The sequence below is a fragment of the Astatotilapia calliptera genome, chromosome 4, assembly GCF_964374335.1.
Source record: "Astatotilapia calliptera chromosome 4, fAstCal68.1, whole genome shotgun sequence".
NCBI lineage: Eukaryota > Metazoa > Chordata > Actinopteri > Cichliformes > Cichlidae > Astatotilapia > Astatotilapia calliptera.
In genome coordinates, this window is record NC_137425.1 from 21,786,010 (window position 1) to 21,801,947 (window position 15,938).

Below are 15,938 nucleotides of genomic sequence, written 5' to 3' on the forward strand. Positions count from 1 at the left end.
TTGGTGCTTGAAATGGAGCAATGCTGTGTGTGAAAATAGGAAGCAGGATGACAAAACACAGGCATGCTATAAACACACAAATACAAACAAATACACCCCCTCCCGTCCAGTGTGTCAGTGGGACCGAACGCCTTACTATATCTTAAAGTGAGCAGTGCCATATTCCCACATTACACGATGGGAGTCAAGCACCAATTTCCCCTTGTGAGTCACCGGGCGGTTAGCCAGAATCCCTCCAAGGTTGGCTAAAAGTCTTGTTCCATGAACTCCTCCCACATCAGAGTTTTGCTACAGCTACTTCAAGAGCTACACTCAGCTTTCATAGTTTTCTTACATACAACATATACATGAGCACTTTGGAAAACCTTAGTTTCAGTTTCCGAGGATTTTGATGTGATTACTGGCCAGATTTTACACACTTCAAACATATTTATTTCATTCATATTTCATGAACTGATTCTGGGCATAGGTGTGCTTTATACATAAAGGTGCTGAGACTATAGGTCATCTGCATTCATGCAGTAAAGTGATATTTACAGATCACTATCACTGTCAACTCCAGAGAGGGATTGACTTATAAATGCAGTTATGTTGGGGAGTTGGCCCTCAGGATACAGCATGTCTCAAACTGTAACATGAGGAAAATCCCAAGTCAAACAGGTCTGAACTTTCTGAACAGTGGTTTTTCTTTTGCCATCACTTGAGTTTGGTGTCAAAAACATTGAGACGAAAATACTGGGTGCATGGTGCTTTACTGTATGAAGGCATGATTCGGCAAAAAACAACTTTAAAGCCAAAATTCCTTCTCTCTGCTCAAACATGTTCACTGCATCTGCAACAAAAGCTGCTTCTTTGGCATTTGCTATTAACTCCATTGCATAATGCATGTTACTGACTGTTCTCCTCTTTTGGTTTATGGATGTTTGGTGTATGCTGCCATGATTAGAGGGAATTTTAAGGCCTTTGCTATAATTTTCAGTTAGATTTTCTAAGTACATCGGTAAACTCATTCAGGTGAGGATACGTTTTGCCTTGGTGTGAGTGCGAGCTGAAACATGCCAGTGCTCATTAAGTAGCTGTGAATCAGTGAGTAAAGGTATTACAATATCAGACAGGCTGCTACTTGGTTGGTATTAAATAAAAAAAAGCCTGATAAATGATATTTAACTTAACCCTTTTTATTATAACATGAAACAAAGTGGAAAAAATGAAAAGTGAGTCCTTTGGATACTCTGCATCACCTTCTACAGCCTGTCTTTGTTAGGCTCTAGTAAGCAGGTTAGCTTGCTAACTAGCTTCCAGTGTTCTTCCTTTACTGGCATGACAACCATTAAAATAAAACCTTTCTATATTATAACTCCAGAGTCTCTGCTGTCAGCTCACTTTTACATTGTCTGGGTCTGTGCAGCTGCAAGACGTTCTGCTGCAACACCCCCAAAAGCCCCAGCTGTCTTCATCTCCAAGCTGCCTGAGATGCTTACCTTTGTATGTCTGACGCCCTCCACACTCCTTGTGAATTTTATATTTCACATCTATACTGACTCTCACAACTACCCTTTGCTGCAGAAATGTCACTCTTAGACTGCTTTAGCATTGGTCACCATGTTTAAGACCCCAAAGATCACACACTGGAAGGATATAGCCCCTTCCGACCTGCACTATATTGACCTCGCTGTCTCTGATCATCATGCCATCTTTTTCTCTGTTACTGTTCTCCCGCCCAGTGTCAGGTGTATCATCGCATACAGGAACATAAAGTCTCTCGCAAGTCACTGGGCTTGGCTTGACCTCTGACCCTCCAGAGCACAATGTGGAAGGGCACGCTACGGTTCTGTGTTGTCTCTGTGCCTTGACTCTGTGGTCCCTTTAAAATCACAACAAATCCAAAATCTCAAACTCCCATCTTCATCCTGCTCTCAATTCCCAATATGAAGGCCTTTGGTTTGGGTTAAATGCACCTTCATCCACAGAAACTATACAAAAAAAACCTAGTTTATAGGTGTTATTAATGAATATGCTCAAGGCTGAAACTTCCCCTCATGTTTGCTTTCCTGTCTCAAAGTGTTTACTGAACTTTTAAAACATTCGTTTTCACTTCATTAAAAAAAATGTATGCGTGTCCTTAATTTAAATAGATGGAATGTATTAATATAGCACTTTGCTCATCTCATCCATGATGGCTGACACTAGAATCTCGTGGCCAAGATTCCAGCTCAAGTTATGAAAGCTCAAAAGGATTTAGACAAATACAAACCCTGATCTCAAAATAAAACAAAGACACTTGCCACATGTTGAGGAAAAAAGACATGATGAGTCTTTGTCAGCGCTGTGGTGAAAATCGCCTGAAATGCATTTGTTTTCCGGCACATTTCTTCACTCTTCTTCCAGAGAATAACGGTTTACATTTAAATGGGTCATAGCGATACAGACATTACAAAATCCTTCAAACTTAAATTAAATCACATGATTGTAACAAAACAGTGTCTCCTGCTATGAAGAAAAAAAGTAAGGTGTGTTGACTGTACTGTCTTTTGCTCTGTCCAGTTCACCAGTCGCTATATGTGGTGTACATAGTTACGCCAAATATAGTCTTCTCTGTCATTTCCATTTCTAAAGGATAGAAGTTATTAACAATCATTCAAGATCAGGTCTCTGGATAGATCAGACCTTGTGAAAATATGAGTTTCTTTTGTCTGATGCTTGGTGACATACATGTACATCCTAAACGTAATTATTTGTAATCACCAAGATTATTAACTGAAACTAAAACCAGAGGTGAAACAGCATTTAGTTAAGTAAATTGAAATAAAGTAAAATAACTAAAAACTAAAAAAAAAGTAGGAAATATTTCCTTCAAGTATCACAACTTCCTCGATGAAGCATTGATAGACACGATGTTGTGAGACTGGATGTTTACAAGTCTGCGATTCGACTGCTTTTAAAAGGTTCACTGTTTTTATTGTAATACCTGTGCTTATTTTCTTTTGCCTCTGACATATCCTCCAAACATTAATAATTAAAGTTATAAGGCGAGTAAACACATGAGTTTAAGAAAATACCATTAGCCAATGATACGTTTAGGGGAAAACATGATATAGCTCTGCGTCCAGCTGGTGAGCTGTCCAGAGTGACCTGTCCCCCGCCTTTTGCCCCATGGTAGCTGGGAAGCTGATAAGCATAAGTGAGAGCAAATGGATGTATGGATGGATGGTTGGACACATAAACACATAAGCACTCCTGCATTTGCTCAATTAGGTGGGGATTTGATATATTATCAATCAATCAATCAATGAATCACAAAAGAAGGGTAAAGCCAACCAGTTCAAAAAAGATGACTGAAAACTAAATAAACTAACTGTAAGAGTTAGTATTAAATTTGTTCCCCTAGGTTGTTTTCTTAAGAAGAGAAAACTCAGTTTGTTGGAGCAGGGCATGTCTGTTCATGTTGCTGAGTAAATATGATACCCTAAGCTGAAGTGTCTTAACAGCAGAGAATGAGGCACTGTGTGTTCCTTCATTCTGCCCGTGTGCTCTGACACCATAAAACAGAGTCAAACTAAACGCCACAGACATCTACAGTGGATCAAAGACAGCAGGGTGGTACGTATAGATAGACTTGTTTTAGCCCATGTAGTAGCTCTCTGTGCTTGGCTTTTATCTGATTCCTCTCATGTAAAAAACATTGATTTTCATGCAGGTTAAAATGATGGCTTTCTTATTTACTGAATGGAGACATGTTACTGCCTTGGTTTCTATTTTCTGGCTAGCTGCAGCAGAAGGTAAGTCTTTGTTTTGAGTTTTGAACAGTGCTTAAAAAGAAGTCCTCACGGGAACTTTTTTTTTTTTAAGATAAGATAAGACTTTATTGATCCCACAACGGGGAAATTTTTGCGTCACCTCAGCTCAAGTACAGATATATGAAGGAAATACAAAAATACAATTAAGTACAATCAATGAAAAAAAGTAAGATAATACACTATATACAATGGTAGCATACACAGTATGTGATTATGGATATAGTTGGAAATAGGGAAGACATAAACTATATAGCTTGGAAGGTCATGGAAGGTCCATTATGCATGAAACAGTATAAAGACAGTATAAAAGCCTTCCACCTCCAACTGAGGTAGTAGACTTTACTCCATAATATTTGTCTCTAAGTCAGTTTCCTGTATTTCTGGTAAACTATACCAAACTGGTCTTCTTGCCAGTGAATACAATAAAAATGACCCAATAACTGAGGACGGTATTTATCAAAGGTGTGATCAACCTAATCCCATTCATGCTGTTGATATTGCGGAAAATACTTTCCTGGCATATGGAGGCATTTTGATAACCATGTCTGGGAGAAGAAGAGCATCATCTGCAGATTAGCAACTAACTTGACGGCTGACAGTTTTTACGATGTCCTGTAAAATCTGGATCGTAACATTATGTGTAGCATCCTTGGAAGTATAAGTGAATGCAACTTTTCTGCAGAGCCTCAAGAACTGACAGTAGTTAGCTAAGCTTAGCTTGATGTCGATAAAACACAGTTAAACAAAGCTAGTCTGACACATGGTAATATTCTGCAATTACAACAAAAAATAAATAAATAAATAAACTAAGTGTAAAATTGTGTCTCTGGGACATCAGCCGAGTACATTTTTGTGATCTAATATCAACATAAAGTCTCTATCGTGCCTTTTAGTGACAATAATGAATATGTTAGGTTTCAGATGAACAAGATTCGAATGCAGGATTCAAAGAAAAACTCTATTCAGGTTGTCAGGAGTCCAGAACAGAAATCCAGAATGAGCCAAAACAAACATCAAGCAAGGATGGATACGCTGATGCTCTGACAAGGGCTGAAGAGAGACGACTATTTAAACACAATGAGGGCTAATCAGGGGAAGGGGACACAGCTGGAAGAAAACTAGACACAATATAGTCATAAAGACAAAACATAAGTGAAATTAAAAGTAAGATACACAAATGCACAAAGTAAAACAGAAAATACCAGGGGAATTACACACAAAGATAAGAAACCTCAAGCAGAGAAGACCCAGGGGCAGACTAGACTTATAAACTGAAATGCAAGAAAAACACAAGAAACCAGATATAAATAACTCCAAGATTAGCAATTCAAAATAATGTAAAATATTAATAATATGAAAACTCAGCTTAATGATAAAAAATCAAAAACGAGAGCATGACATTTTATTTATTTATTTTTACAGTTTTTAGTGGGTGGATATTATCTGTTTCACATTATCGACTAACAATTAATAAATTCAAATTTTAAAAAATGAGAATGAGACGAGAGAAACACCCTTCAGCCATGTTATGAGTGTTGATGTTTGTCCATCAGAGGGCACTCAGCAACGTCCCTGTTAGCAGTACATGAGCGCAAGTAAATAAGTTAATACACAAAGGAAATGTTTGGAGAGTCTGTGTCTGAAAAGAAAAAGAATTACTGAATGACAAATCACCAAAAATCAGTATTTGGAACAGCTAAAAGACAATTAAAAACTATTAATAACAAAAATCAAAAGAATAAAGTAAATAAAACTAAAATTACCAGAAAAAAACCCACATTCTGTCATCCTGTGCACTCAGAGTCAGCAGCTGATTTATTAACTTAGCATCAAAACGAGGAAAATCCAGTTGTGTTTAGTAGCCATTCAACAACTCTATTCCTTCAGCTGCTTATTTTATAGTTTATAGTTTTTATTACTTTTAACAGGGACATGTAATAAAGAGGTATCTGTTCCTTATCTGTGCTAAGCTAAGCTAACAGCCTGCTGGTCTTAGCTATCCTGGTACAAACTTAAAACAAGAAAGTGGCTTAAATTTAGCATTTACAAAGTCACAATCCTAAATCTTGTTTCCAGGCAATACTTCGATACATTTTCCTGAAATCCAATTAAACTCTAATCCAGACAGTGAATTCCCACTGAAGACTATTTCTAGTAAATATTTTCATTATAAATAAGCACTCTTTTAAGGATGACAATTATTAACTAATTAAAACATTGCTCCTGTTAGCATATTGAGCTAAAACATGGTAAATGGTAAATGGCCTGTATTTATATAGCGCTAGTCCCTAAGGACCCCAAAGCGCTTTACATATCCAGTCATCCACCCATTCACACACACATTCACACACTGGCTAAAACATGACTAAAAACGTTCAAGTATGTAACTTGAACAACTGATAACACTATGTCCTCTCTCTCTCTTTGGTATTTCAGCCAACCAGAAAATAGAGTTGAAGACTTTGCCCAACATCACAGCACAGCTTGGACAAAATGTGACACTGACATGTGAAACCAACTTAGATTCATCAAGTATTAAGCACTTGTCCTGGTTACTTCCTAGTAAAAATCAATCTATGTGTCAATATGATTATGGAAACACTGTGCTTGAGAACAGATGTGAAGTAATAAATGGGACTTCACTCGTCCTGAAACTCATCAACGTAAGCCCAGCTGATCAGGGATCATACATGTGCAAGCTACGCTCCAAAGTGGGAACACGAGAAAATAACTCTACTGTTACAGTCCAAGGTGAGCTCACTTTAAATAGGTGGTAACAAATTTGTGATTTCTTTTTATTCATTCTAAGAGCCTTTTGTCTTTACAGAGTCTTCCACAAGTTCTCCAGAGGACATCTCCACGACTCTCGGTCAACCGGAAACTCCTGGATCTCACAAAGCAAATTCAGGGTCAGGAAATTTGGTGCAGTCGATGTATATAATGGTGGGAATCATCATAGTGAATCTTATTATGTATTGTTAATGGAACAGAAGTGTCCATTTCAGAATTTTATATGACTCGTTTTTAATGTGAACAGCTATAAGTTGCAGGTGGTCGTGCCCCGGAAGCTCAAAAAGAGAATTTTTGAAATTCTTAGCAAATCTTTATCTTGAGAGAAGGATTGTAAAATCACCGTTTAGCTTAAATCTGGACTAATGAAGTGCTGAATGTCTTCATTTAAAAAATCACAGCACTGATTGCTGAAAACTCCCCACTTGATGGCAGCACAGCATTTTCTTTCCCTTGTCATGTGAAGCAGAGGCACAGTACACTTGAGCATTCGGCAGGAGCAGACTGAATAACTTTTATCACAAGTATCTAATTATTCCAGAAAACATGAACAGGTGAATTCACAGGCAGAAAAATCTCCACATTGCAGAAAATCCAGCTTCATTTTCACTCTTGTTTTACTGGCAGTTTGATGCTGACTGTGAAAAGGAAGGTTTGTATGTCACACCGCCACAGTCACATTTACTCAAATACTGCATAGAATTATTTGCTTGTCTGTTAAAAGTCATAATGTTATGTTATCATTTTTTATTTCCATATTACATTCAGCTCACAGTAAATGTGTAGTGATATGTACTCTAAGCTAATGTGCAGTGGATGATGTTGAGTCTTGCTTGGACACTGGATTTAGGGGGACTTGTATATAGGGTTGGAACTTTTTTAACATTTTTATTATACTACGCTTAAAAAACCGTGAAATGCTGTAAATGTGATGAACAATGTGTAAACCTTTTGAGAATAAAGCAACTAAACACCCCCCTGGTGCATTAGCATATTTGACTTGACATACCGTACACTCCGACTGTGGGTGTACATCTGCTGCTGCGACGCACGTGTTTGCTCTGCTATCGTGTGACTGCATGCGAGAGGTTTGTTTTGTCTTACGGGTTTCTCTGCTTGGTGGGAAAAGACAGAAAGAGCATTCTGTTTTCAAGCTTTTTATCTTAATTTCTTTTCTTCCTTCGACTTTTAGCACAAGAGCAGGAGTTTCCACTGGAATCGGATGAGTCTCAACAAATAACAAAAAGCCATTAACATAATATCAGCAGTCAGTGAGGAATGTTACATTCTGAGAAGTTACGTAAATAATAAAAAAAAGTAAATATGCTTCACAAAAACTCTCAATCCCAGGGCAGATATGTCAAAATAATAAGAGCTGATGCTGAGCAGACACGCAGCACAGATTAGTTTCAGAGGGGAGAACACAGGCAAGAGATAAAAGGCTTACTTAAGATCAATGAGACAGCAAAGCAGGCAGTAGAACTTTTCAATAAGTGCGAGTGTGTGAACACGTGCGTGTGTCTGATCAGGTACTCAGTGAATACAATCTATAGCTTTCATTTACATCTAATTTTTCAATGGCACACTTTGGGAAATGCAAACACAGCTGTGGATCAGCATGCAGCAGCGCTGTGTGTTCTTTAATCTACAGACTGATTTTGTGGAAGGCTCACAGAGGCAGAGGGAGAGTAGCTTAGGGAAGAGCCGGAGTCAAAGGGAATGGTTTCATGGAAAAAAACCCAACAACAATTCTGATGAACGCAGATTAGTGTCAAACAAACTTTAGGCATGTAAACTGCCTTATGCACTTCTCGTGAACCAGTTAGGTGCTGGTGTGTGGGAAAAAACTTAAAACTGCTCTTTCAGAGGGGTGTTCAGGCTTCACCTCACGAAAATCACACAAATGATGTTGTTTTTGTGTGCGTGTGTGTGTTTGTTTTTATAATAGAGGTACAAAGAACAATGTGTTGTTCACTTAAAAAAGTTTTAATTTTTTATTTAATGTTAATGCTTTATATTTACCCGCTGTTATTATCAGGAACATTTATATGCAAATGTATGTTCTCAGTCAGGGGAAGCTTGCTGGCATTTAGGCTGAATGTCCAGATACACAGAAAATTATAAATGTCATGTGTAGGTGTGTGTTTGCAACACGCCGCAATCCACAAAGTCATGAATGATGATCATCAAGCGATAGATAGATAGATAGATAGATAGATAGATAGATAGATAGATAGATAGATAGATAGATAGATAGATAGATAGATAGATAGATAGATAGATAGATAGATAGATAGATAGATAGATAGATAGATCAAGCATTTAAAGCACTTTTTAGTCACAGTAATTTAACATAGTAACAGCAATAACTTACTATACTATTTTTAGTAGCAGTATATAAGTTGCTGCTGCTATAAACCAAACAGTTCCTACCGCTGCAGGTTCAAGTCACTGTCAGGCATCCACAGAGTGGTTTTCAGTGACTATCTTTTCTCTTTCTGAGAGCAGCAGTCACAGTAAATTGTTAGATTAAAAAACTGCAGGCGACATGCTGGACATCTCCAACTACTCAATGAAGTAACCACCATTCATGTGCACGTTCTTTGCACCCTGTTGTCTGCAAACTCATGTGGTGGGCAGCATAATATCGGATCACAGCTGCTTGCAGAATGAAAGGGAGGAAAAAGCCAGTGAAACAAATTTGCTTTTAGCAGCAGTGCTTACGGTCAGCTCCAGCAGACCTTTAGAAACTGTGAGATTACTCTTTGGGTTTGCAAAACACAAGAAGATTAATTTGATTGTCTCACTATCAGGTAGAACTCAGTTTCCATGGTGATGCAAAGGCACTCAAGTCATGAGAGAAGTATATTGCTATTTCTCTAATTCGTTCCTTTTCATCCTTTGCTGCAGATGAGTGAAGCCTTCTGAAAGCCCAGCAATTACATATGCTTGAAAAGCTCTTAAATTCAAGGAGCAGTATTTGAGCAAACAAAGGTGAAGCTCATACAAGTCTGGGCATTATTTTGTAAGAGGATCAGTTACATTTACTTATACAAAGTCAGGTGTAGTTTAAGAGTCAGGCTGTACACAGTACAAGGATTATGGCTTTGTATAGGGTACTCTAAACTGTATTTTCTCGAACCTGTCGACGCTTGATCTTTTATTTTCACTTTCTTGCACTTTGCTGAAAACAATCGACAGCAGTGCAATTTAAACTTTATCACATAAAATACGGTGGAGCTGTTTGATGGGAGGTTGACCTCTTTTTGAAATTAGTTCCCTTTCAGTGCAGTGGAGGTGAACCACCCCCTATTGATAAACATCCTTAGCTTTTCATTGGCTGGAAGTTTCACGTCTCTAAAGTACTTTGGGTCATCTTGTGTTGTTTAAATGTGCTAAAAGCTATAAATAAAATAGACATCACAGTCATCACACAAGAGTGTTCAACGTGTATGTTTGTGGCTTTTTTCATTTCCCAAATATAATATATTTAACACAATTTAGTGGGTTACAGACTGAACTTAGAAGATCGAAACACAGTATCGATCCTGCACTTGTATCGATCTAAAACCTATACCAGTGCTGATATTGATACCACTGATACTTGGATTGATCCATCTCCATCTACTGGGGCAAAAAAAAATGTGGCCCACATGAAACTACCAAAAGTTATAGTTCCTTATATATCCACTTGAGCCTGTCTCCTAAAGTGAGTGAATACGGAGTAATTACATCAACAATTAAGGGCCTGACGACTCTGAGTGACAAGTGTGTGCTGTTTCATCCTATTCGGCTGTACTAAAAGAACCTCTGTGGAGTCCGTTATTCAGTTTTCTCTGTAATTACTTTTTGTTTTAAGCCTGTTTTATGTTAGCTAAAATTAACATCCTTCAATAATATCTCTTTTTTCCTTGAATTATGGATGCACTTTACTAATCGAGCGAGCCACCTACGCTTGCGTTGACTTGACTGTCAACATGCTCGATAAAAGCTTTGTTCGTTTTTTACTTTAGCTGATGTCTGACTTGACTGTTAGTCATATTCAGTTATTCTAACAGCAATAAATATTCGAATGCTATTTTTAAAAACAAAAACAGATTGTAATAACAAATTACCAAAATAACCGTTTCCAAAGCATTCTTGTCAAATGTTACCTGTCAGAAGGAGAAAATAAGATCCAGATGGGCAACCCAACTCCCAAATCTTCTAATTCAAATATTGTAGTGGATAGTATCTGATGTAGCAAATCTAAAAGAACTACACCCGTCAGTTTAATTCTAAAGTCATTAATAACTTGAACCAAAGCTGTTTTGTTTTTGTTTTTTTTTTGGTTTCTTGTCAAGCCAAAAAAAGACTAGACGGATTTTGATCATGTTTGCTGTTGTAAGCAAAGTGGCCAGGTAACCTTCTCCCGGACTGCCTCGTTTTTTGGGGGTTTTGTTGTTGTTGTTGTTTGTTGGTTTTTTCAATAAAGAAACAGGAGATTAGAAACCAATCTGTAACACTAGCAGCCGGATGTAGGCTGGACTTCTTTACAAGTGGCTTTACAAAAGAGGATTCCAGCTAACAGGAGATTAAAGGTGTGGCAGAAAAATACCAGTTTATACTTACAGAGGTGTACTTACAGACGTTAGCTACATTTTCTAGCTATCTATCTAATAAGTTGTTACAAAGTTACTAAGTTGCTAAAGCTACAGCCCCATAGACAGAGGCTCCATCATTGTAAACATTAGCTGCTGATGTGTTGGTTATTTTTCAAAAATTTATCTAAATCATTCACAGTCAGCTTGTGTTATCATATATTAGCCCGATGTTGCTTCACCCTACGTCATAGGCACAGTCAGGGCTGCTTAGAGGTGCTGAAGTGACAACATTTGATGACATGACGATGGTCGCTGGACTGGTTGAACCCAGATCTGCGCCCACAGCCCCTCCTTTATCCTGATTCTTAGAATAGCACGCTTCTCCAGGAGCGTCAGTGGTGCATGTTATTTACTCTCTCCCAAGAGATCACAGACTGTTCACAATCACTCAAACGTTGTGGTATTTCTTAACATCTAAACATTACGCTTGAGCAAACCATTTGCATGGAACACGGAAGTCATGTACCTCCTAAAAACATATTTATTTTAGTTCTGACTGCATCAGCACCTGTCTCTCTACATCATCAGTCATGAAATATTGAAGGTATATTCAGACAGGTGGAAAATTAAAGTGCCAGATTTCAGGCCTGAATTTTCAAAACCGCAACAGTAAGACAACCAAATCTACAGTACTTTAAGTACTAATTAAATTACCTTTGCCTTTCGAATGCACAGAAATATCACAGTTCTCTATCTCAGACTCTATTTTGTTAACAGCTTTACGGTCCAGGATAGCGAAGGCGAGGTACACCATATATGAGTTGCCAGTCTATCATAGGACTAACGGAGTGTAAGACATCCTTTTCCTCATCTCCTCCCACGGCCAATTTAGAATCAACAATTAATCCATTTGTTCATTCACTGTGTGTTTGGACTGTGGAAGGAAACTGGAGCACCTAGGAAAAAACCCACGCAGGAACACGGAACATCCAAAGGTTGAAAAAAAAATGATGAGATGTTGAACTCCATTTAACTCCTCCAGTTTTAGGATAGTGATCATGAACCACTTTCATGGCTCATGGATACACTTGAAAACATTTTTACTGGGTCGTCATAGTTGCATAAGCAAACAGGTCTAGATGTACGCTGTTTTTAATGTGCATCAATTCAACTACAGAACAGAACATTTTAACTTTGGTGGCTAAAAAAAAATCCATTTGACGATGATTGCAGGTGATATTTTTTATGAGTCACGGTGGAAATTTTGACATAGAGGTGAACATAATGCATCATCAGTAAAATGCTTTCGCCTGCAATTAAAAAGATAAGTGGAGCACAGCTGCAGGGCACTTATTTTATGTAAACGGTGGTTGCTCAGGCTCCTCCCCTTTTTTCCGTCTGTGGAAGAATCCATAACTTACACTTGCTGCACAAATTACAGGCCTACAGAGAGCAATGCGGGGGGAAATGGCAACACCAGCAACATAACACAAACTCTAATAGCTATTCTGCGCATTGCGCGGGACTCATCCAGTGACATTAATTGGCTTGATCGGGGAACGGGAATGTGTTGCGTGTCTGTACAAGTGCACGCATAAAGTTTCTCTTCCTCTCAGAGTACTTCGTCTCCCTATTGCTTAAACTGTGTCTTCAAAATTGAGCACAAATCAAGGGTTCAAAATGTGTAAGGCAATGACCTTACCGGTAATTTCAAAGATGAAAAAAACCCCATTACAACTGACTTTAAAAAATGTTGTTAAATCTTTGTGGAAACCAAAAACTGGAACGTTACTATACTTGTGGTGACCACCAGGCCTTATGGCGACAAAATGCCTGTGCCCTTGAGTTTAAAGGCATTTTTGAGACTCAAAATGTGGTTTTAGTGTCAGGGTTACAATTAGCTTATGGTTAGGGTTGGGCTAAAGGTTAGGGTTATTCATTCATTTTTGATAGTTAGGGTTAGGGTAAGTGGATAGGGAAAGCATTATGTCAATTAGATGTCCCCACTAAGATATGAAAACATAACTGTGTGTGTGTGTGTGTGTGTGTGTGTGTGTGCGTGCGTGCGTGCGTGCGTGCGTGCATGCGTGCGTGCGTGCGTGCATGCGTGCGTGTGTGTGTGTGTGTGTAAGAAGATATGTTCCTAAGACCACTCTGTATGAAAATGTGATTTTTTAAAGTATGCTAACTTTACTGTAAAACTTCATTTAGAATTTCAATTACTCGTCCTCCTATCTTTGTAAACACAGTACACTGCATATAATACACCTTGAAAGCATGTAAAATATAATTCAGGCAATTACTGTAGATAAATTATTTACCATTCAAGGAATTTGTACCTGCAGAGGTTTGAGGAAAACAAAACAGAATGGCAGCAATGCTAAAGTAAGCTGATGACCTTAAATGAACACACAGAATTCATTGTGTGATTCTGAGTCAGTCGGTCGACTGGTCACTGGTCACATTACTATCCATTATCTCGCTGCATTACACAGTCAAACAAAGCCTCGAGTCACGTGTCCTGGAACCCAAACACAGACTCCAACCACTACACCTTCTCAACGAGGTTCACGACACTCGAGAGTTTTCACACTTGTGCTTTGAAAACAGAGGGTCAGTGTGTGTATGTATGGGTGGGTGGGTGCTTTCCTGTGTGTTTGCAGAGTGCAGCCGGCAGCCCAGTGACATTAGGACCTAAACTGGAAAAATCAGCCAGAAGTTGAGAACAGCTGAACTGAGCAGTGAAGAGACACATGTCAATGTCTGTGTGCGCCATAGCATCAATCCCCAAGAGCTACACAGCTTTTAAAAAAGAAATGATTTTATAGATAGTAATCACTCAGTATGTGATTATATTTTCTTTTCATACACTCAGAAGTTTGATCTAATATTTTTTTTCTTTTTATCATGAGCAAACTTAATAAAATCGGAGATTTTTCCAATGGCACTTTGATTTCATGAAAACCTTTGACACTTTAAAACAGCAAAACGGAAGCACTGAAGCATTTACAGAATTTGACCATTTTTTGCAGGTCCCCATCGTAAACAGAATAAACTATTCAACTGTGATGTTTACATTCAATGGCCACTTCATTAGGTACACCTGGGTTGGCTGCCTATATCTCCGTCAGTATAGAGCAAGTAAGGTGCTGGAAAGATTCCTCAGAGATTTGGGTCCACATTGATATGATAGCATCACACAGTTAGTACAGATTTGCACATCCATGATTTGACTCTCCTGTTCTACCACAACTCACGGGTGCTGTAATTAATTGAGATCTGGTGACTGTGGAGACCACTAGCACTTTATATAGCCTCTGTAGAAATTATCCACACCCTCAATTATCTTAACTGCACTACTGTATAGCTCTGTGTAAATAATCATTCTGTACATACGATAATTTTTAACCCTACAACTGTTTACAACTTGCATAGTTCCCATTTCTGTATAACTGTATATCTCAGATTTCTGTAAAGTTATTTCATATTCTGTATAGTTTTTCATATTTATATCCTGTTCATATCCTGTACATAGCTTACAGCCTGTACATACTTATAGTTATAGAATATTCACAAAATACTTCATACCATGTACCTTATAACATACCATAATAGACCCATTTCTGTAATATACTTACATATCTATATTATTGCTAATATATATTGTAATATATCTATATCACTAAAGCACTTCTGGATGGATGCAAACTGCATTTTGTTGCCCTGTACCTGTGCATGTGCAATGACAATAAAGTTGAATTCTATTCTATTCTATTTTAATACAATGAACTCACTGTCATCTTCAAAATCACTCTTTGAGATGATTTGGTCATTAGGGGATGGCCAGCAACAAAATGCTATGGTGTTTATATGATGCTCAGTTGGTGCTAAAGGGCCAACTGTAACCCGCACCATTACACCACTAGGCAGAATGGATACACGCTTCCATCTTTACATCAGATGCTGACCCTACCATCCAAATATAAAGCAAAAATCAAAACTAGTCAGACCAGGAAACATTTTTCAGTTTTTTACTGTCTAATTGTGGTGAGCCAGAACCCAAATGTAACCTCAGCTTCTGGTCTTAGCTGACAGAAATAGCACCCAGTTTCCTCAAGGTTAAACATGTTGTGCACTCGTGGATGCTCTTCTACATACCACCAAGGTATGGTTTTTCAAAGTCAATTAAATAATCTTTATTTCACATTGTAATTCTCAACTTGAACTTTGGGTTGTCTTGACCATGTCTAAATCCAATCAGTTGCTGCCATGTGATTGGCTGATTTGATATTTGCATTAACAAGAATTTAAACATGTTTACCTAATAGTGTCCAGTTTCCCTAATTATAGAGAAATTTTGTGACAAAAAAATTATGCATTTTTAAATTTTACTTCATTATCATAAAATCGTGACTTAAAACTAGAAACAAAAAAATGGCAGTACTGGTAGAATCTTCATCTATTTGAGTCATGCTGATGCAAATACCACCAAGGTCACTCAATGCTTGGAGTTATCAGTACTCCAAGAATGAAGTCACCTTGAAGAAGGCCTTGGGAGGCACAATGCAAATGCAGGGCTTTCTAAAAAAAACTGATGAGACAACATGTTTATCTTTCACGCTGTAAAATGTGCTTAGAGACTGGAAGAATCTTACATCGGTGTGGTGATTCACGGTAGTTCCCAATGAGATTTATTATTCAACATTTCCCCCAACATAGCTTGTTGCATAAGACACTAATGGATGACTGGTGAGCGGGTCATTGATGT

At 38.0% G+C, this 15,938-nt stretch overlaps 1 long non-coding RNA gene across 1 annotated transcript; it reads left to right on the forward strand.

The window, feature by feature from the left end:
- Window positions 1-3,468: 3,468 nt before the first annotated feature.
- On the forward strand, window positions 3,469-7,563 carry LOC113021040 (uncharacterized). The gene is made up of 4 exons (XR_003272256.2): window positions 3,469-3,600; window positions 3,698-3,779; window positions 6,234-6,548; window positions 6,625-7,563. It is a non-coding gene; the product is annotated as an uncharacterized LOC113021040 (long non-coding RNA).
- The last annotated feature ends 8,375 nt before the right edge of the window (window positions 7,564-15,938 follow it).